The sequence below is a fragment of the Aquarana catesbeiana genome, linkage group LG12 (genome assembly GCF_042186555.1).
Source record: "Aquarana catesbeiana isolate 2022-GZ linkage group LG12, ASM4218655v1, whole genome shotgun sequence".
Classification (NCBI taxonomy): Eukaryota; Metazoa; Chordata; class Amphibia; order Anura; family Ranidae; genus Aquarana; species Aquarana catesbeiana.
Window position 1 is genome coordinate 188,404,869 of NC_133335.1, and position 22,534 is coordinate 188,427,402.

The window sequence follows — 22,534 nt, forward strand, 5'->3', positions numbered from 1 at the left end:
CATCACGTATTAACACGTTTTAGGCCTCATTCACACAAAACTTACACCTGTGCAAGAGCTGTATTTACCTGCATGGGGATACACAGGTGTTACATGAATCCCCATGTAGACAGTCCCACTGATGACAAATGGAATGCAGCGGCTGCATGCACACAGACACTACTCCAGATATGATGTGGGTGTAAGTACACGCCCCGAGCGCACGCCATCTGATGTACGGAACATCTGTGCATCCCCCATGCAGGTATCACCAATTATATAAAAACGGTGGGACTAAATCTGATTGGTGGCTGGGAATATCATCTTTCTTTGTTCCATACGTGACACACAGCAAGGAGACTACAGTGGGTGCGTTTGGGAATAGCTATCCAGAATCACAATTAGATAAAAGTACCTAAAACAGACTGACACTACAGTAATCTGGATGAAAAACCGGTATACTGAGCAGGTAAGTGGTTCCCTTATGCACCTCTAGGTTTAAAGCCCAACTCCAGACTCCATTCATTGTATTCTGGTATTTTTATTCTATACCTGTGTTACTGTATGTTGGTTCAGATGCTAATATCAGGAACTAGGTTTGGTCTTGTCTTCGCATTCTGGATGTATGTAAATTAGGGATGAACCGATACCATTTTTTAAAAATTATCGGCAAGTACGAGATACTTTGATGGTGCGATTTGCGTCCATACAAAATGAATGGGGGGGGGGGGGGGAGAGGGGTGCTGAGGACTTGGGGGAGAAACCATGGGAGAGGTAGAGGAGCCGCAGCCAAAGATGTCCAGTCGGATGGGAGCTGGAGGAACCAGTCATGCAGGAAGGTTTCCCGCACAGGAATCGCACCATATTCCTGTTCAAATTGCATGCAATTTTTTTGCAGTGCAATTTGTGCTCATTCATTTTGTTTGGATGCAAATCGCACTGCAAAGTATCTGTTTCGGTATCGGGAGCATTTTCACAAGTACTCAGGAAATGACTCAGTATTGGCACCGATACTGGTGCATCCCTAATGTAAGTGCAAGATACAATGAATAAAGAATACATAAAGCCCAACTCCAGCTTTGCTATCACTTTAAAAATAGTTTCTTTGAGCCAAGCTGGCCCTTCCCTAAGAAATGCGGCTACTGTCAGCGATGTATAAACTGTATGTGGCATCAGATAGATACAGAAGACATCGCTGTGTTCCGGCAGTGGTACAGGGACTTCACAAGATGTTCCTGCAATAAAATCGAGTTGGGCTGAGTGCTGCTCAGCCAGTCACAATAATACAAGGCTTCTCGTGATTAGCTGAAATGGAGAGGTGGGTGGATGATGTCATAATTTCTACTTCAGCCAATCAGAAGAAGCCTTGTATTCATTCATAAAAATACAAGGCTTCCTGTGAATAGCTGAGCAGTGCTCACCCCCACACAATTTTGTTCCGGTAATGAAATGCAAAGCACCCGTACTCCTGCCAGAACATACCTCTGTACACTGTATGTAGCCGAGGCTTTAGGCTTAATTCACACCTATGCAGGTTGCAGTTTGCATATTCCAGGTGCATTTTGCGTTTTTCAATATACATTTTTGATCCATTGACAGTGGCGGCTGGTGCTCAAAATTTATGGGGGGACGCAAACAAACTGAAAAAGAAACATCAATTGCAGCCCCACCGTGCCCAAACACAGCCACTGTGTCCCATCAAACGCTGCCACCGTAACGCCCCGCGCGCGCTGTCTGCCCCACACTTACCCTGTCTCAGTGGCGGGTCAGGCCTGCGGGTGATGGGGGCGAGCGGTGGGACTTTGCAGCAGGTCAGACAGCGGCTCCTGTGTCCTCAATCCAGCTCCTCCCCTCTTCCCGATAGTCGTCCAATCGCAGCGCCTGTCCTTTCAGTGAATCAGGTGACGGGTAACAGACCCACGCACCTGATTGGCAGAGAGGAGGTTTAGTGTTGGACTCCGAGCGCAATGCTTTGCGCTATGTGTTTACCTTTTTAGAAGCCTATTAGAGCCTATGGCTCTAATCAGGTGCTTCAAAAACACCCCCGCCACTGCAATTCAGGCGCCTGGCATCCGGAAAGGGGACGGACACCTGAATAGGAGGTGGCGGCAGGAGCCATGGATAGATTCATACAATGCATAGAGGGGAGTGGCTGGAGAAAGGGGGCGGCGCCCGTGTGCCCTTAATGGACGTACCGCCATTGTCCACTGAAGTTTATGGAACCAAAAAATAAATAAAAAACTGAAAAAAGTCCCTGGCCCTTTCCATAAAATGCATTGATGTGAACTACATTCATAGGAAACCATGTTAAATGGACTGTAGTGTGCTTCTGCAAAACACACTAAAAAATGCATAGGTGTGAACTAGGCCTTATACAGACCTGACAGCAGCTGCATTTCTTAGTGAAGGAAATTGTTATTGTTTTGCCAGCTTGGACCTTAAAGACTATTAAACCACTTCCTGCCGGGAGGCCGTCATATGATGTCCTGGGCTTTTAAAGGGTTACTAAACCCTGTCATTTAAACCAAAAAAAAAAAAAAAATCCCCATCATACTTACCTCCACTGTGCAGTTTGTTTTGCACAGAGAGGCCCCGATCATCATCTTCTGGGGTCCCCCAGTGGCGCTCACGGCTCCTCTTGGCATCTGGAAACCCCCTAGGAGAAGCGCTCTCCCGGGGTCGGGTCGGGTCGCCTTGTGGGCGCGCTCCCAAGTGCAGTATTTTCGTCCATAGACACAGAATGCTGGACTCTGCCCCACCCCCCGGGTCATTAGATTTGATTGACAGCAGTGGGAGCCAATGGCTGCACTGCTTTAAATCTATCTAATCAAGAGCCGAGACAACAGGTAAAGAGTGTGAGCGCGTCCCTGGCGTGGGAATGAATGGGGTCAGGTGAGTAAAAAAAGACAGAGTAAAAAAAAAGACAGAAAAAGACAGAAAAAAAAAAAAAAAAAAAAAAAAAAAAAAGACACGAGGGTTTACAACCAATTTAAGTGGATTTATCTGAATGATGTCTGCAGCTACAGGCATCAGATATCTTTTTTTTTTTTTTTGCCAGCAGGCGACTTTCAGCAAAGTAAAAGCCCTCATAGCGGCTGTTTAGTCGCTTGATTGATTACAGGCGGGGGCGGGAGGGGACATTCCCCCCCCCCCCCCCCACGCTTTTCCAGTCCCGCCCGTGCAATCGGCGGGCCAGAGAATGAAACCGCAGATGGTGGCAGTTTACCATACATGACCGAGGGTCATACATCTCTATGATCCTCAGAGGCCGGAAGCAACATCATGACGTCACTTCCTGTGCCGGCAGGTGTAAACACCGCGTTTTTTTCTTTATCTAAGGCTTTCCATTATACAGGAGAGATGTGGGGACTTATAGAATCCAGATCGCTCTGTAAAGAGGACCTGTCATGCACTATTCCTATTACAAGGGATGTTTACATTCCTTGTAATAGGAACAAAAGATTAAAAAAAAAAAAAAAAAAAAAAAACACACACAACACCACACATTTAAAGCGCTTCCATCCCCTTGTGCACGTACGCAGAAGCAAACGTATACGTAGGCCGTGCCCACATGTGTAAAGAGCGTTCAAACCACACATGAGGTATCGCCGTGAATGTTAGGACAAGAGTAATAATTTTAGATGAAGACCTCCTCTAACTCTAAACAGGTACCGTATATACTCGAGTATAAGCCGAGGCACCTAATTTTACCACAAAAAACTGGGAAAACCTATTGACTCGAGTATAAGCCTAGGGTGAGAAATGTGCAGCTACTGTAAGTGGAAAAGAGGGTCAACAATGCCCATTTGCAGCTATAGGTCCCCCGAACTTCAAACTCGGTAGTTAAGGGTTCCTAGATGCCCCCTAGCTGCAGCCAAAATTTGGGGTCTCTGGACCCAAAGGGTCCCAAAATGACATTGCTGCAGCTGGACCCAGTTGACCGACTTAGGGGCCTCCTATCTTGGGGCCATTTAGTGCTAGGAACCCCAAATGTGGTGTACAAAGCCAATGGAACTAGCACTACAATATATCCAAAGCTGGGGTTCCTAGCACCAGGTGGCCCCAAGATATGGGGCCCCAAAGTCGGTTCAGAAAATGTCAAGCACTTCTGCAGCAGAGAATGACATTTTCCGAACAGATTTTGGGGCCCCGTATCTGGGGGCCACAGCTTTGGATATGTTGTGGTACTAGCTCCACTGGGTTTGCACACCAAATTTGGAGTTCCTAGCACCAAGTGGCCCTGAGATACGGGGCCCCAAAGTGTAGCCTATAGAGATTTTTAAATACTGCAGTTTGGTGCCATTCCACAGGTGTTCGCAATTTTAAAGTTTGACATGTTAGGTGTAGATTTCCTCGGCGTAACATTTTTCACACTATACTATATATATATATATATATATATATATATATATATATATATATATATATATATATATATATATATATATATATATATATATATATATATATAATATGTTTGGGGGTTCCAAGTAATTTTCTAGCAAATAAAAAAAAAAAAAAAGATTTTTACATATATGAGCGAAATTTAAAAATTGGCCCGGATGGCAAGTGGTTAAAGTTATAGCAATGTTGGAGTTGGGCTTTAACTTTCCGTTTTGGCTGGAGTAAAACTTTAACATTCCTAAACTCCAAAAAGCATGACTTGCAAAAAGGGTCTTATCAGCCTGGTACAGACAGATGCAACTACCAACTGTGCTCTATTGTCAGGGACACTCCAATCTTTTCATGATTTGTCCTTGAAATATTCCAGGTTTCTTTCTTATTACCTCAAAATAAAAGAGTTAGAAATTTCAAGTCAAGCGGTTTAATCTTTTCAAAGAGCAATCTAAACCACTCAGTGAACTTCTAATCATATCCAGTTAAAGCGGAACTACACTGCATCTGAACACCACTAACCAAAAAAAGCTTACTGTAATTAATTTTTAATATGCAAAGCAATTTTCCCCATTCATCCTCGATGGATTTGTGTCTTTTTTTCAACCTCACCAACTATGTAAACTATTCCAAAATAAAAAAAAAAAAAAAAAAAACACACCACACAACACAAGTAAATATCTTAAAGCGACACTATATTGCCAAAAATATCGGGACGCCTGCCTTTACACATACGTAAACTTTAATGGCATCCCAGTCTTAGTCCGTAGGGTTCAATATTAGACAAGTTGTGCGCTGAGCTCTCCCTCCCCCTCTCGACACAAATTTATCTTGTGGCTGCACCAGAGAGAAATAGCACTTAGAGTTTTGGAGAGAGATAAGTAAACACTACAGGTATACACTATATTTATAAAAGTATTGGGACGCCTGCATTTACATGCTGATAAAATTTAATGGCATGCCAGTCTAATGCCCCGTACACACGGTCGGACTTTGTTCGGCCAATCCGACAACAAACTCCATGGATTTTTTCAGACGGATGTTGGCTCAAACTTGTCTTGCATACGCACGGTCACACAAAGTTGTCCGATCGTTCTAAATGCGGTGAAGTAAAACACGTACGTCGGGACTATAAACGGGGCAGTGGCCAATAGCTTTCATCTCTATTTATTCTGAGCATGTGTGGCACTTTGTCCGTCAGATTTGTGTACACACGATCGGAATTTCCGACAACGGATTTTGTTGTCGGAAAATTTTATATCCTGCTCTCAAACTTTGTGTGTCGGAAAATCCGATGGAAAATGTGTGATGCAGCCTACACACAGTCGGAATTTCCGACAACAAGGTCCTATCACACATTTTCCGTCGGAAAATCCGACCGTGTGTACAGGGCATTAGCCTGTAGGGTTCAATATTGAGTTGGCCCACCCTTTGCAGCTATAACAGCTTCAACTCTCCTGGGAAGGCTGTCCACAAGGTTTAGGAGTGTGTCTATGGGAATGTTTGACCATTCTCCCAGAAGTACATTTGTGGGGTCAGGCACTGATGTTGGACAAGAAGGCCTGGCTCGCAGTCTCCATTGTAATTCATCCCAAAGGTGTTCTAATCAGGTTAAGGTCAGGTCTCTGTGCAGGCCAGCCATGTCCCTCCACCCCAAACTCGCTCATCCGTGTCTTTATGGACCTTGTTTTGTGCACTGGCCCAAATCATTTGGTGGAGGGGGGATTAAGGTGTGGGGGTTGTTTTTCAGGGGCTGGGCCCCGTAGCTCCAAAAAAAAAAAAAAAAGGGAACTCTTAAGGCATCAGAATTCCAAGACATTTTTTGGAGGATTTCATGCTCCCAACTTTGTGGGAACAGTTTGGGGATCTTCCCGTTTCAACATGACTGAGCACCAGTACACAAAGCAAAGTCCATAAAGAGATGGATGAGCGAGTCTGGGGTTGAGTCCTGACCTCAACCTGATAGAACACCTTTGGGATGAATTAGAGCGGAGTCTGCGAGCCAGGCTCTCTCATCCAACATCAGTGCCTGACCTCACAAAAGGACTTCTGGAAGAATGGTCAAAACACTCCCATAGACACACTCCTAAACCTTGTGGACAGCCTTCCCAGAAGAGCTGAAGCTGTTATAGCTGCAAATGGTGAGAGTCAAATGTAGCACCAGAGGGGGAAAGGAGTACAATCAGCGGAAGTTCCACTTTTGGGTGGAACTCCACTTTAATTACCACTGGGTTTTTATGTTTTGCTAAACACGGATCGTCACGCTGCACGCACAAGCAGCCATTCTGGAGGAGGTCATATGACTCCACTCAGAACAAAGAAATACCTACCCTGATTTTCGTTTAACCAGTTCCCGCCCAGCCTGGTTAAAACGAAAATCGTTCGCTCGGTTATTGTATGAAAAAATTTCCGAGCCTGTCCCTTCAGATAATTTTGCATGAACTGTCATGATCAGCTCTCAAAAGCTGTGTACGAATGATCAGATTATCGGACGATCGCTCCAAAAGCGGTATTTTTCCTCCAATTTTCTCATAGTGTGTACGAAGCATAAGGGTCTGAATATTTTTTTTCAAATTATAACAGACAACATAGGAAAAGACTACAGTTGTGCTCATAAGTTTACATACCCTGGCAGAATTTACGATTTCTTGGACATTTTTTAGAGAATATGAATGATAAACACAAAAACATTTTTCACTCGTAAGTTTTTGGCTGAAGCCAATTATGATCAACTGTATTTACTCTTTTTAAATCATAATGGCAACAGAAACTACCCAAATTACCATGATCAAAAGTTTACATACCCCAGTTCTTAATACCTTGTATTGCCCCCTTTAACATCAATGACAGCTTGAAGTCATTTGTGGTATTTTTGGATGAGGCTCTTTATCTTCTCAGATGGTAAAGCTGCCCATTCCTCTTGGCAAAAAGCCTCCAGTTCCTGTAAATTCTTGGGCTGTCTTGCATGAACTGCACGTTTGAGATCTTCCCAGAGTGGCTCAATGATATTGAGGTCAGGAGACTGAGATGGCCACTCCAGAACCTTCAATTTATTCTGCTGTAGCCAATGACAGGTCGACTAGGCCTTGTGTTTTGGATCATTGTCATGTTGGAATGTCCAAGTACGTCCCATGCGCAGCTTCCTGGCTGATGAATACAAATATTCCTCCAGTATTCTTTGATAACATACTGCATTCATCTTGCTAATAATCTTGCCAAATTTCCTGTGCCTTTTTAGCTCACACATCCCCAAAACATAAGCAATTGACCTCCGTACCTTTCATCATAGGCCTTGTTGACTCCTCTCCAAACGTAGAGTTTATGGTTGTGGCCAAAAAGCTAAATTTTGGTCTCATCGCTCCAAATGCCTTTGTGCCAGAAGGTTTGAGGCTTGTCTCTGTGCTGTTTGGCATATTGTAAGCGGGATACTTTGTGGCATTTGCGTAGTAATGGATTTCTTCTGGCGACTCGACCATGCAGCCCATCTTTCTTCAAGTGCCTTCTTATTGTGCATCTTGAAACAGCCACACCACATGTTTTCAGAGAGTCCTGTATTTCGTCTGAAGTTATTTGTGGGCTTTTCTTTGCATCCTGAACAATTTTCCTGGCAGTTGTGGCTGAAATTTTAGTTGGTCTACCTGACCGTGGATTGTTTTCAACAGAACCCCTCACTATCCACTTCTTGATTAGAGTTTAGCGTTCTCAATTCCTTGGATATCTTTTTATATCCCTTTTCTGTTTTATACAGTTCAACTATCTTATCCCACAGATCCTTTGACAATTCTTTTGCTTTCCCCATGACTCAGAATCCAGAAACGTCAGTGCAGCACTGGATGAAAGATGCAAGGGTCTGTCGGGAGTCCAGAAATGCACTGACCTTTTATACACTCACACACACTAAATTACAAGCAAACAGATCACAGGTGAGGATGGTTACCTTTAATTGCCATTCAACCCCCTTTGCGTAAACTTGTGTGCATGTTATCAAGCCAAAATCACCAGGGTATGTAAACTTTTGATTAGGGTCATTTGGGTAGTTTCTTTTGCCATTATGATTTAAAAAGAGTAAACACATTTGACTGATAATAAAAGGCTTCGGTCAAACACCAACCATGAGTGAAAAATGTTTTTGTGTTACCATTCATATTCTCTGAAAAATGACCAAGAAATCAAATTCTGCCAGGGTATGTAAACTTAAGAGCACAACTGTATATTCATCCCAAATTCTAATATTGCTTTATTTAATTTGTGTAAACTTGACAGTTGCAAATCTTTCAACACCCTGACACACTGTACTCTCCTTATGTGAGGTCAGGCAGCTGTGGGGAGCAACTGTCAGACTAAAATTGAAACTCCATTTAAAAACAAAACATTAAGCACTTGAAGTGGAACTAAACCTCAAAAGGTTTTTGGCTGCTGTCAGTCAAAACTTGTGAGGAGGGGTCGGGGCCGAGCCACGCTGTGTGCGTCTATGGATGCGCACAGCCCGGGTTGCGAGCGCCCCATAGCAAGGACTGGTGTTGGGGACCACTGATCTATACACTTCCTGCGTTAGCTCAAAGAGCCCTCCTAATTCTCATGTTGGGCTGCAAAATGATTGGCTGTTGTAGAGATCTGAGAACGGAAGTGGTCGAGTAGTTTAGCAAAGATAATTAAGCAGGGCTGACACCAATCATTAATAAAATGAATGTATGTTGTCAGCCCACAAGAGGAGCTGAATTTCTGGCAGATCAACAAGAAATACTCTGTACTTGCAGGATCATTAACCGCTTCCCGACCGCCTCACGCACATATACTGCGGCAGAAGGGCACATACAGGCAGATTAACGTACCCGTACATTGCCCTTTAAGGAGGTGGCTTGCGGGCGCGCGCGCGCCAGGAGCTCCGTGACCGTAAGTCCCGCAAACTCGATGTCCGTGGGGATACCCGTGATCGTCTCACGGTGAGGAAGAACGAGGGGAGATGCTAAAGTAAACAAGCATCTCCCCGATCTGCCTAATGACACTGATCACAGTTTCCTGTAAATTGGGAGCGGTGATCAGTGTAGTGTCACACACAGCCCCTCCCCCCCACAGTTAGAATCACTCCCTAGGACACACTTCCCTACAGCGCCACCTAGTGGTTAACCCCTTCACTGCCAGTCACATTTACACAGCAATCAATGCATTTTTAATCGCACTGATAAAAAAAATAAATAAATCGCTGATCGCCGCCATTACTAGTAAAAAAAAAAAAAATTATCAATAAAAATGCCATAAACTATCCCCTATTTTGTAGACGCTATAACTTTTGCACAAGCCAATCAATAAACGGTTATTGCAATTTTTTTTACCAAAAATATGTAGAAGAATACGTATCGGTTTAAATTTTATATATTTTTGGAGGATATTTATTATAGCAAAAAGTAAAAAATAATGTTTTTTTCAAAATTGTCGCTTTTTTTTTTTTGTTTATAATGCAAACGATAAAAACTGCACATTCCTATGTACAGTAGGAATGCTTCTGTGGTCATTTACAGCGCTCTTATTGCTGAGGCTTATGCGGGCCATACACGGTTTGAATTTCGTAAGAATTTTCTTTCGAAAATCGTATAAAAGAATTTTCATATGAATTTCGCACCATTAGTGGGCTGCAACAACAGCCGATTTTCGTGCGGCAATCAAAATTTGAGGAATCGGACATGTTGGAAATTTTTTAGAAAAACAAACGATTTTCTAATCAATGATGGGAGAACCGAGCGAGAAATGTAATAAGAAAAGAAAATTTACGGAGAGAAAAGAAGATTCCCAGCCACGAAAATTCTATTCTGTAGCAACATGAGGTGAAATTGAAGGCTTGGTCGGCCGAATTTCGAAAATCAATGGTAGCATCATCGGATCACAAAAAGAAACAAAAAAAAAAAAAACAAAAAACGAACATTCTGATTTTGAAAAGAAAATTCGTTCGAAATTCGACCATGTAAGAAAAATATAAATTATATATATATATATATATATATATATTATAAGATATATTTATCTTAAAGTCTTAAAGTGTTCTATAGGGGAAGGAGGTTACTTTACTTATTTCCCCTCTGCTTTAGCAGCCAATTACCCTAAGGCTGCATTCACACCCGAGCGGTTTCAGCCCAAAAAACACCCAACAAGCAAAATCCCATTCATTTCAAGGGCACCTGTTCACATCTGAGCGTTTTGTCACCTGAAGCAAAACACCTGAAGCTCAAAAAAGTACATGAGCTTCTTTCTAGGCAGATTACAGGCGCTTTTCTGTTTTTTACATTGGCGACCTGCTGACCTGTACAAAATCATGGCAAAAGACGCGGTAAAACGCGCAACTTTCTGCCTGAAAACGAAACGCTCAGGTGTGAATGCAGCCTTACACTGAAGCTGCAAAAAGTTAAAAAAAAAAAAAAAAAAAAAAATTAAACAGGCAGGCTATTTACTATAGAAGTGATTCAAGAGACATACAATAAAATAAAGTTACCTGCCCGTCTGCAATCCTCTGCTGAATGTACACTGACTGAGCCACACATGCAGCTGCTGTAGGGCCTCAACCTGTTGGATTTGAGGTAAGTATCCCTGTCTTTAGTTTCTCTTAAAGCAGAGCTCCACCCAAAAGCGAAAGCTCTACTTGTCTGCCTCCTCTCCACCCCCCTCCGCTGTCACATTTGGCATGTTTTAGTGGGGGGGGGGGGGGAGTGGGTACCCAATTTTGACAGGTACCCACTCCCACTTCAGGCTCAGTTCACCGTGGCGAAGTGAGCTGGAAGTTTGGCACCCCCTCCTTCCATCCGCAGATGGCCTTTCAGAGTGCAACCGGCTGTGAAGCCGTAAAGCTTCACTGCTGGTGTTCCCTATCCAAGATGGTGGAGCCAACACTTGAGGGCCGATTGAAGAATCGGCTCGGGTGAGGACACGGTTGGATGCCTGGACAGGCAATTGCCCTAATAATAAAAGTCAGCAGCTACAGTAGCTGCAGAATCTCCTTCATCCCCCTACTTGTGCGGCCTGCTTGGGGCAATACATTCTCCTTTTCAAAAATTTTGCAATGGGATGCTTCTCCTCCCACACATGTGCACCACAATCTCCATTCATTACTATGGAGTGTTTGTACTCCACAGGGACATACTAAAAGTAGGGTGACTGTAAATTTAAGAAAAATAAGAGCTGCTTACAGGTATAGCGCACGGAAACCTAAAGATGTCTGCACGTACCTGTAGCAGTCCCAAATAGTGGACTGTTCTGATTGGCCAAGGCCTCACCATTTCCTGGATATGTCATAGCTGGTTTATTCCTCCTCCCATGCATTCCTTTTGGCCAGTGGGGCACCCCATTATAGTAGAGGGCTAAGATAGATAGATAGATAGATGGGAGGGAGGGAAAACCAAGTTCTGACACTACCAGTGTTTAAGTTTGTCTGTTCTCTGCTCCTTGGCTTTCATGGGCACTAAAAGTTCTTGCAGGTACAGTATGTGTAGGGACCCCTAGGCGCTTGCACTTTACACCTGTCAGTAGTTTGCTTTAGTTTTTTACCTCGTTGAAATTGTGTTGTCAATCCAACCCAAACACTTAAAACGCCAAAAGTATCTGGTGACATTATGACATTAAAAAACCCTCCCCCCCCCTAAACCTCTTTATGCTCGGTTTCCACTAGTGTGGCTTTTCATGTGACTTGGCACTGAAAAGTCGCATGACAAGTCGTACCCCATGATTTCCAATGAGTACCGCTCATATCTGTGTGATTTAGTCCCTGCACTACTTTGGTCCCACTTTGATGCAACTTGAGGTCCATAGACCTCAAAAATACACAGGCATTGCTTCAAATCGCGGCAAAAATCGCGCAACGTTGGGGTTGCAATAATGGGAAATAGGTACCAAAAGTGAACAGTCCCTGGCCAAGACCTCAGAATAATAACAATAATAATAAAAAAATTTAAAAAAAAAGAAAGAATGTTTTATGAATGACTGCAATATGCACAAAAGTGAAAGCTTTTGGCATTGACACAAGGACTGGCTATCCCTGCTGTTGCATAGTTAAAAGATCTAAATCACAACAGAAGCAAGCTGCGGGGAAACCCAGACATTACCCGCGTATGCAAAGTACTAGAAACTTATTAAAAGGAAAAGTAGAGTCGATTTTCAGTGAACGCATAGTTTAAGTCATTACAGCATTTACCTTAAAGGCAGAGTTCATCTTTTCTTTTCCAAAAATGTCAAACCCAGATGTGAGAAAGTAAAAGTACCCTGCGGTGGGCCTGCTCCTGCACTGAAGGGGTTAAATGCTCATTTAGCCTAGGGAAAGGTAAAAGCAGTTTTACTTACCCAATCGTCTGCTACGAACAGCGGATTGCGCCTCAGTATCCTCAAATCTAAGGTAGGGTGCTATGGTCCCTTCATCGGTCTTGATAACGTCACAGACATCCGACTGCCAGACTGCAGGGGAGAAGAGGCTGCGGAAAACAGTCTAGCAGTGTGGAGGTTCAGGTAAGTAAAACTGCGTTACCTCACCCCCCTAGACATGAACGAGCAGTTAAAGTGAAGTTACAGGTTTCAAAAGCACTTTAAAAAGTTTGTTTGGGCCAAGCCAAGATCCATTTCTAAACGATGTGTCTGCTGCTCTAATATACTGTAATAGCATTAGCTGCATATAGAAAGGGCTGACTGGGTTCTGGCAAGGGAAGACTTACTTTTCCCAGAGTTTAGCTTTAACCACTTGTCGCCCATAGGACGTCATATGACGTCCTGGACTTAAAGTAGAGATTTATGAATGATGCCAGCAGCTACAGGCATCATCCAAATATCTTATTCAGCTGGCGATTCCCTCTAATGTAAAAGTCATCCTAGCTGCTGGATTGCTTTTATAGGCAGTAGAAGGGGACGTCCCCCCTTTCCCGCCACCCATCAGGGCCTCTTCGGGCCCTCTTGTGTGATCAGAGAGCCCGGGATCCGAGTCACCACAAAGCTGGCCGAAGACCAGATGGTCCCCAGCCATCTCTATGATCCTGGGAGGCCAGAAGCGACGTCATGATGCAATTTCCGGCTCTGGCAGATGTAAACGCCGCCTTTTTCTTGGAAAGCAGAGATCAATGTATTTTTTTTTTTAATCTTATGCTTTCCAGGGTAAAAGAGATATCTGGGGTCTTTTCATAAAGAGGACCTGTCATGCCTTATTTCTATCACAAGGAATGTTTACATTTCTTGTGATAGGAATAAAAGTGATCAAACGATAAAAAGATTTCCCGCGCATGTAAAAAGACGGCAAATGTTTGGGACTTAATATCATAATAGCTCTATTTGTGCATGCGTGGGGGAAATTCTATGAGTGCACATATGTGCCACAGGGCTTACTTGGGTCAGAAGCCCTTCTGCACAAAACATAGAATCCAAGAGGGCTGGCAGGGAACACAAAAGTCATTCTTACCTAGGTGAGTAAGGCAGAAGTGCAAAAAAATAAAATTATAAATATTTTGCACAAGTATTCGCCCCCCCCCCCCCTTGGCTTTAAACCTATTTTGTTACATTACAGCCTTTAGTTCAATGTTTTTTTTTTAATCTGAATTATATGTGATGGATCAGAACACAATAGTCTAAGCTGGTGAAGTAAAATTGGAAATTATATATAACTAATTTTCAGAAATTAAAAAAACTGATAATTGGCATGTGCGTATGTATTCACCCCCTTTGTTATGAAGCCCATAAAAAGCTCTGGTGCAAACAATTACCTTCAGAAGTCACATAATTAGTGAAATGATGTCCACCTGTGTTCAGTCTAAGTGTCACATGATCTGTCATTACATAGACACACCTTTTTGAAAGGCCCCAGAGGCTGCCTAACACCTAAGCAAGAGGCACCACTAACCAAACACTGCCATGAAGACCAAGGAACTCTCCAAACAAGTAAGGGACAATGTTGTTGAGAAGTACAAGTCAGGGTTAGGTTATAAAAAATATCCAAGTCTTTGATGATCCCTAGGAGCACCATCAAATCTATCATAACCACATGGAAAGAACATGGCACAACAGCAAACCTGCCAAGAGACGGCCGCACACCAAAACTCACAGACCGGGCAAGGAGGGCATCAGAGAGGCAGCACAGAGACCTAAGATAACCCTGGAGGAGCTGCAGAGTTCCACAGCAGAGACTGGAGTATCTGTAGATAGGACGACAATAAGCCGTACGCTCCATAGAGTTGGGCTTTATGGCAGAGTGGCCAGAAGAAAGCCATTACTTTCAGCAAAAAACAAAATGACACATTTTGAGTTGGCATGTGGGAGTCTCCCAAAACGTATGGAGGAAGGTGCTCTGGTCTGATGACTAAAATTTAACTTTTTGGCCATCAAAGAAAAGGTTATGTCTGGCGCAAACCCAACACATCACCCAAAGAACACCATCCACACAGTGAAACATGATGGTGGCAACATCATGCTGTGGGGATGTTTTTCAGCAGTCAGGACTGGGAAACTGGTCAGAGTTGAGGGAAAGATGGATGGTGCTAAATACAGGGATATTCTTGAGCAAAACCTGTACCACTGTACCACTCTGTGTGTAATTTGAGGCTAGGACGGAGGTTCACCTTCCAGCAGTACAATGACCCCAAACACACTGCTAAAGCAACACTTGAGTGGTTTAAGGGGAAACATGTAAATGTGTTGGAATGGCCTAGTCAAAGTCCAGACCTCAATCCAACAGAAAATCTGTGGTCAGACTTAAAGATTGCTGTTCATGAGCACAAACCATCCAACTTGAAGAAGCTGGAGCAGTTTTGCAAGGAGGAATGGGCAAAAATCTCAGTGGCAAGATGTGGCAAGCTCGTAGAGACTTATCCAAAGCGACTTGGAGCTGTGATAGCCGCAAAAGGTGGTTCTACAAAGTATTGACTTTAGGGGGTGAATAGTTATGCACATTGACTTTTTCTGTTATTTTGTCCTATTTGTTGTTTGCTTCACAAAAAAAAAAAAAATAAAAAAAAATCTTCAAAAGTTGTGGGCATGTTCTGTAAATTAAATGATGCAAATCCTCAAACAATCCATGTTAATTCCAGGTTGTGAGGCAACAAAACACGAAAAGTACCAAGGGGGGGTGAATACTTTTGCAAGGCACATACATACATACATACAATATATATATATATATATATATATATATATATATATATATATATATATATATATATATTATACACACACACATACACACTTGTGAGAGGGAGGTGGGAAGGTTGCAGGGCAATAGGAAGGTTTAGAGAGAAGATCTGCTTTAAAGCATTAGTTCACCTTTAGAGGGGGTGAAAAAAAAAAAAAAAATTGTAAAAAAGGTGAACCAATGCTGAACCCCCTCCCCACCCCCCGTTCTCCTCTGTACTTACCTCCGGCAATCCTGAGCTGTCAGGGCTCTCACAAGCAATCCACAATTTTGAACGCCCTACTGTTCTCTTTCATACCGTCATGGCGCTGACCAATCAATCCATTGTCCTGGGAGTGCTGATGGAGAAGAGGGAAAACAGTGGGAATTAAACCCTGGCCTGCTGGAGACAGCGGGAGCCCTGACAGCTCAGGATCACTGGTGGTAGGTACAGAACAAACCGGGTGCGGAGGGGGGGGGGGGGGTTGTTACCCGGTGTTAATAAATTCACCATTACTTTTTTTTTTCTATAAATGGTGAACCAACATTGTTTGGGAGATTTACTAAAACTGGAGAGTGCAAAATCTAGTGCCGTTCAGCATAGAAACCAATCAGCTTCCAGGTTTTATTGTCAAAGCTTAAAATTGAACAAGCTGAAGTTAGAAGCCGATTGGCTACCATGCACATCTGCCCCAGATTCTGAGTGCTCCAGTTTCAGTAAATCTCCTCCTTGGAGCCCTGTTCAAACTATACGCAACCTTGCCCATCGCAGTCCCAATGTGTAGGGGGTGCAATCTATTTTCTCCACTGCAGGTGGTGCTGAACCTCAGCGGCATTGTAGTTGAAGGGGAAGTCAAGAGGAACATGGTTCTGGATCCCAGGCTTTTCATGTGTGGGCAGTGTAGGGACAGGCCACTCGTCTGACGGGGACAGTAGTAGCAGTAGGGAGAGGTTAGTGATGGGAAATGGCAGGACATGCTATTCTTCCTGGAAGCCTCCCAGTTTGGATGCAGATCAACCAGACCACATTCTATCCCTCAAGACAGACGCTGTTAGAGCATCCGAAACCTGCTGCTACCCTGTTCTCTGCACCATCCTGTGAGTGCTCCCGGTCGGGTTGTCCTCCCGCCGGATAGTTGACGGTGTTCGGACTTTACCTACAATATGGTTCTCTTAATGCATCTGGTCTCCAAGTGTTTACTGCTGCCGCACTACACTGCACTACACTACTACTTGCACAATTTTTTTCCAATGCAGTGCTGTGACGCACTACACTGCATCACAACCCATGATGTTGAATGTCATTTTTGCAACTTTGCAATAAAGTTAAAAAAAAGTAAACCGTTTGATGCGGTAGTTCATTGATTATACACAATAAATGTAGGGCATGCACTACTGTTTTCAAACCCAGCGCTGCAACTCACTACAATATATTGCAACCCATGCTGTTGAATAAAGACGAATGTCACTTTTGCAACAAAGTTGAAAAATAGGTAAACAGTGCGACGCATAGTTCATTGTATACAATAATTGTAGGGCATGCAATACTTTAAAATTGCAAAAAGAATGCCGGCAACTCGACTGTTTCTTCTTAATTCTTTATTGAGCACAAACAGCAGTGCGACATCATATTACCATCCAATACTTTAGCGCAGTGCTGCGACTCACTACACCACATCACAACCCATGTTGTTGAATAAAGACAAATGTCATTTTTTAACTTTTTTGCAATGTTGCAAAAGTAAACAACTTTTACAATGCACGCCAACGCATTACAATGCAATTTATAGGAAAGGAAAAGTATTGTGGCTTCTTCTCCGCAGGGGAAAAAAAAAAAAAAAAAAAAAACAGCATGCAAGCGCGCGTCAACACATGCTAGACACAGTGCGAACCCAACCACAGGTTTGCACCATTTATCTTTTACAACGCACGTCAGCGGCTGCAGTACAACATACTTTAAGGGAAAGGTATTTTGGCTTCTTCTGCACTGGGGAAAAGAACGCAAGCACACATCAACGCATTCTAGACATGGCGCACACAGCGTGAACCCAACAACAGGCTTGCGCCATTTATCTTTTACAACGCACACCAGTGGCACAACGCACTTTAAGGGAAAGAAAAAATAATTTTGGCTTCTTCTGCACAGGGAAAATAAACACAGCATGCAAGCTCACGTCACCGCACACTAGACAGCACACACAGCATGAACCCAGTCACAGGCTTGCGCTATTTATCTTTTACAAGGCACGCCAGCAACTGCGGAACAACGCAATTTAAAAAGGGAAGGTATTTTGGCTTCTTCTGCGCGGCAGACGCAGCATGCAAGCGCACATCAACGCACGCTAGACGCAGCACACACAGTATTAACCCAGTCACAGGCTTGCGCCATTTATCTTTTACAACATGCGCCAGCAGTACAACGCACTTCAAGGGAAAAGAAAAACGCAGCATGCAAGTGCATTTCAACGCACGCTAGACACGTGAACCCAGCCACAGGCTTGAGCCATTTATCTTTTACAAGGCACTTTAAAGTGGATGTAAACTCCTTTCATGAAATCTGACCTGGGCACATATATCTGTAGTGTTTACTTATCTCTCTCCAAAGCTCTAAGTATAGTGTTTTTCTGCTGCTCCATTCCTCTGTTATCAGCATAACTTCTGACAAGTTCTGACACAGGAGATATAAGCAGCTGGAAATTTGCGTCCTGAAGGGTGATTAGAGGGAGATAAGCAGAGAGCTGGTCTAATCACAGCACAGCTCTGCAAGTTCCTTCATTCCTCTGTAGAGGGGGGGTACCTCTCCTTCAATCAGCTCAAACACAGTGTATGCCCAAACTCCCCTCCCACTGATGAAATAGGAAGAGGATTTTCTAAAACAATGTGCACTTTCTAAAGAATATATAAAGCTGAAGACAGCAGATATACATGTAAAACGTATGTAGGGAGATTTGTTTCATCCCTGTGTATCATCTGAGGCTGTTCACCTCACTGGGTATATGTGAGGATTTACATCCACTTTAAGGGAAAGGAAAAAAGTATTTCGGCTTCTTCTGCACAGGTAAGACAAACGCAACATGCAAGCTCCCGTCAACGCGCTCTAGAGGCAGCGCACAGAACGTGAACCCAGCCATAGGCTTGTGCCATTTATCATTTACAATGCACCTTAAGGGAAAAGAAAGGTATGTCGGCTTCTTCTGTGAAGGGAAAAAAATGCAAGCTCATGGGAACACATGCAAGATGTAGTGCACACAGTGTGAACCCAGACACAGGCTTGCGCCATTTATCCTTTACAACACACACCAGCGTAGAGCTGGGCGATTTTCTCAAAAAAAAAAAAAAAAAAAAATTACTTGATTCACGATTTGAATCAGTTTTTTTTTTTTTTTTGATGGACACTGTGCCGGTCCTGTGGAGCTGCGTGCAGGAGTTTTTAGGCAAGACCGCGGCTTCAGCCTAGTCCGCGGCGTCCGGCCTCGCGGACTAGGCTGAAGCCGCGGCCTCGCCTAAAAACTCCTCAGGACTGGCGCGGTGTCAGCGCTGATCCTGGTGAAAAAAAAAAAAAAAGGAAAAAAAAAACCCCCATCTAGAGAAAAAAAAAACGATTTGCTGAAAATTTGAATCGATTTGACCTCTCAACTCGATTCAAATCGATTTTTTCCTCAGCCCTACACCAGCGGATGCGGTACAACACACTTTAAGGGAAGGGGAAGAATAAGGTTTTTCGGCTTCTTACGTGCAGGGGAAAAAAAAAAAAAAATATAACGCAACATGCAAGCGCACGTCAACACACACTAGACGCAGTGCACACAGCGTGAACCCAGCCACAGGCTTGCGCCATTTATCTTTTACAAAACACGCCAGTGGCTGCGATACAACACACTTTAAGGGAAAGGAAAGGTATTTTGGCTTCTTCTGTGCAGGGAAAAAAAATGCAGCACACAAGTGCACATCAACGCTCGCTAGACACAGTGCCAACAGCGTGAATCCAGCCACAGGCTTGCGCCGTTTATCTTTTACAATGCACACCAGTGGCTGTGGTACAACACACTTTAAAAGGGAAAGGAAAAGTATTTGCTTCTTCTGTGCAGGGGAAAAAAAAAAGAAAAAAAAAAAGTGCAGCATGCAAGCACACATCAACACACACTAGACGCGGCGTGCACAGCGTGAACCCAGGCACAGGCTTACGCCATTTATCCTTTTCAAACGCACGCCAGTGGCTGCAGCGGTACAATGGACGTTAAGGGAAAGGAAAGGCATTTTGGCTTGTTCTGCATTGGGGGGAGTGGGGAGAATGCAGCATGCAAGTGTGCATCAATGTACACTAGATGCGGCGCACACAGCATGAACCCAACCACTACCATTTATCCCTTACAAGTAAAACACACTCCAGCAGCTAGAGTACAACGCAACTTAAAGGAAAGGAATTTGGGCTTCTTCTGCGCACGGGGGAAAAAATACAGCATGCAAGCGCACGTCAACGCAAGCTAGACGCAGTGCAGTGTGAATCCAGCCACAGGCTTGCACCATTTATCATTTACAAGACATGCCAGTGGCTGTGGTACAACACACTTTAAGGGAAAGGAAAAGTATTTTTTTTGCTTCTTCTGCGCAAGGGGGAAAAAAAAAAAAAAAAAAACACGTAGCATGCAAGCACACGTCAACACACACTAGACGCGGCGCGCACTGCGTGAACCCAGGCACAGGCTTACGCCATTTAGATCTTTTACAACGCACTTTAAAGGGAAAGGAAAAAGTTTTTTGGCTTCTTTTGAGCAGGGGAAAAAAAAAAACACAACATGCAAGCGCATGTCAACGTGAACCCAGTCACAGATTTGCGCTATTTATCTTTTTCGACACACGCAAGCGGCTGCAGCGGTACAATGCACGTTAAGGGAAAGGAAAGGTATTTTGGCTTGTTCTGCACTGGGGGGGGGGGGGATTCAGCATGCAAGCACGCATCAACATACACTAGATGCGGTGCACACAGCGTAAACCCAACCATTGGCTTGCGGCATTTATCTCTTACACCGCACTCCAGCAGCTAGGGTACAACACACCTTAAGGGAAAGGAACTTTGGCTACTTCTGCGCAGCGGGAAAAAAATGCAGCATGCAAGCACACATCAACGCAAGCTAGACGCAGCGCACAGCGTGAACCCAGCCACAGGCTTGCACCATTTATTGTTTACAACGCACGCCAGTGGTACAACGCACATTAATGGAAAGGTATTTCGGCTTCTTCTATGCAGGAAAAAAAAAAAAAAAAAAAAACACAACATGCAAGTGCACGTCAACGCACGCTAGACGCAGTGCGCACAGCGTGAACCCAGGCTTGCGCAATTTATCTTTTACAACACACGCCAGCGGCTGAGGTACAACACAATTTAAGGGAAAGGAAAAGTATTTTAGCTTCTTCTGTGTATGGGGGGGCAAAAAATGCAGCATGCAAGCGCACTTCAACGCACGCTAGACGCGGCGCGCACAGCATGAATCCAGCCACAGGCTTGCAGCTGCTTGGGTTTCTACCTGAGGCAGGATCTGTAGGCCTGAACAGGTATGTGCAGATGACAACAGTCTGTGGCACACAACAATCTGCAGTACACATGCAGGATAGCACACGTGTGATTATAATCATTTGCATTCTGCACCCCCCTCCCCCCCATACACAGATCAATCCCCCGGCTGCAACACCTTCACGCAGCTGCATGCCTTCCTCTATGAAGCCATTCCTATTTGAGCATTTTCATGCCCTTTCAGCTCTCGCCCCCCCTACTCCCCCCCCACTTGGTACTGCCCACACCATACGCTTCAGTGCAGTGGGCAGAACCATAAGGGGCATGAAGGGGGGGTGGGTGGGCCGAATCCTGGAAACCCCAAATACAAAAGCCTGCGAGGGAAGTAGAGGAAGGGAGACGGAGGAGGAGGGGTTAAATACCATATAGCCCGGATAGAATATAAGGACCGGCACCCCTCCCGAGGTGGACACGTTTACAGGCACCCCCCTTCCCTCTCTGGGAAGCACACACAAAAAGCAAAGGGGGAAAAAAATCTCAGTTTCATTCATAAGAGATGCCCAGGAAGGGGACGGAGGGCTGACACGGCTCCACCGCGGCCTACAAACTAGCGGAGACGCCGCAAATTAAAAGTTAAGAGGAGAACTTACCTAAAATGGCCACTGCTGCAGCCAAAATACAAACAGCTATTATTTGGTGAAGTTTAGCACAAGACACCCTGCAAGGACACCCTAACCTGACGGCGGAACGCCTCCCCTCCGCGCTCATTGGTCGCCTGTCTGGCAGGCCGCACCGAGGCTCGCCGCTGATTGGACGGCGGCTTGTCAAACAAGTGGTGGTCGTTTCAAGGCTGGTTGCGGCGTGGTTATTGCTTTGCTCCATTGTGCTGCTATTTGCATGGATGAGATGTGCTCTGTGATTGGCTGAGCGGAGGGAAAGGGGGGTACTGGAGGGGGTGCAGTGTGTGAGACAAGGGGGAGGAGGAGGAGGGGGGACTCAGGGGGGGGTCCTGCTGGATATTTGAGCTGCTTTTTCCTGCTGGCTTCATACTAATCTCTATCATGCATTTCATAGCATGCAGCCCCCAGGTATACTGGGGGAAGAACTGAGGGCTGCTGGGTAGACTGGTGCTGCATAGAGATGGCATGTGCTGGGAAACACACCTCCCAATTTATGGGCACAAGGAGTGTGTCTGCCCCAGGCTGCCAATGGGCACAAGGGGTATGTCTGCCCCAGGGTGCCAATGGGCACAAGGGGTATGTCTGCCCCAGGCTGCCAATGGGCACAAGGGGTATGTCTGCCCCAGGCTGCCAATGGACACAAGGGGTTTGTCTGCTCCAGGCTGCCAATGGGCACAAGGGATACAGCTAATTTAAGGTTTGCAATGAGCTCATGGGATATGCCTCACCCAGGTTGGCAGTGGTCACAAGGGGTCTAATTCAGGTTGGCAATAGGCACATGAGATATGTCTAATCCAGTTTGACAGTGAGCACAAGGGGTATGTTTGATCTAGGTTGGCATTGGGC

The 22,534-nt window shown here is 44.5% G+C and overlaps 1 protein-coding gene across 4 annotated transcripts in view; it reads right to left on the reverse strand.

The window, feature by feature from the left end:
- CHD6 (chromodomain helicase DNA binding protein 6) overlaps window positions 1-21,804 on the reverse strand; it is a 218,600-nt gene extending 196,796 nt beyond the window's left edge. For 2 of the 4 annotated variants that reach the window (XM_073606328.1, XM_073606324.1), the window contains exon 1: window positions 21,659-21,804. The gene's annotated coding sequence lies outside the window, so the exon portion shown is untranslated. Of the gene's footprint in view, window positions 1-12,696; window positions 12,825-15,740; window positions 15,856-21,658 lie in introns of all 4 variants that reach the window. The other 2 variants (XM_073606327.1, XM_073606325.1) reach the window with 2 other exon arrangements.
- Window positions 21,805-22,534: the final 730 nt, after the last annotated feature.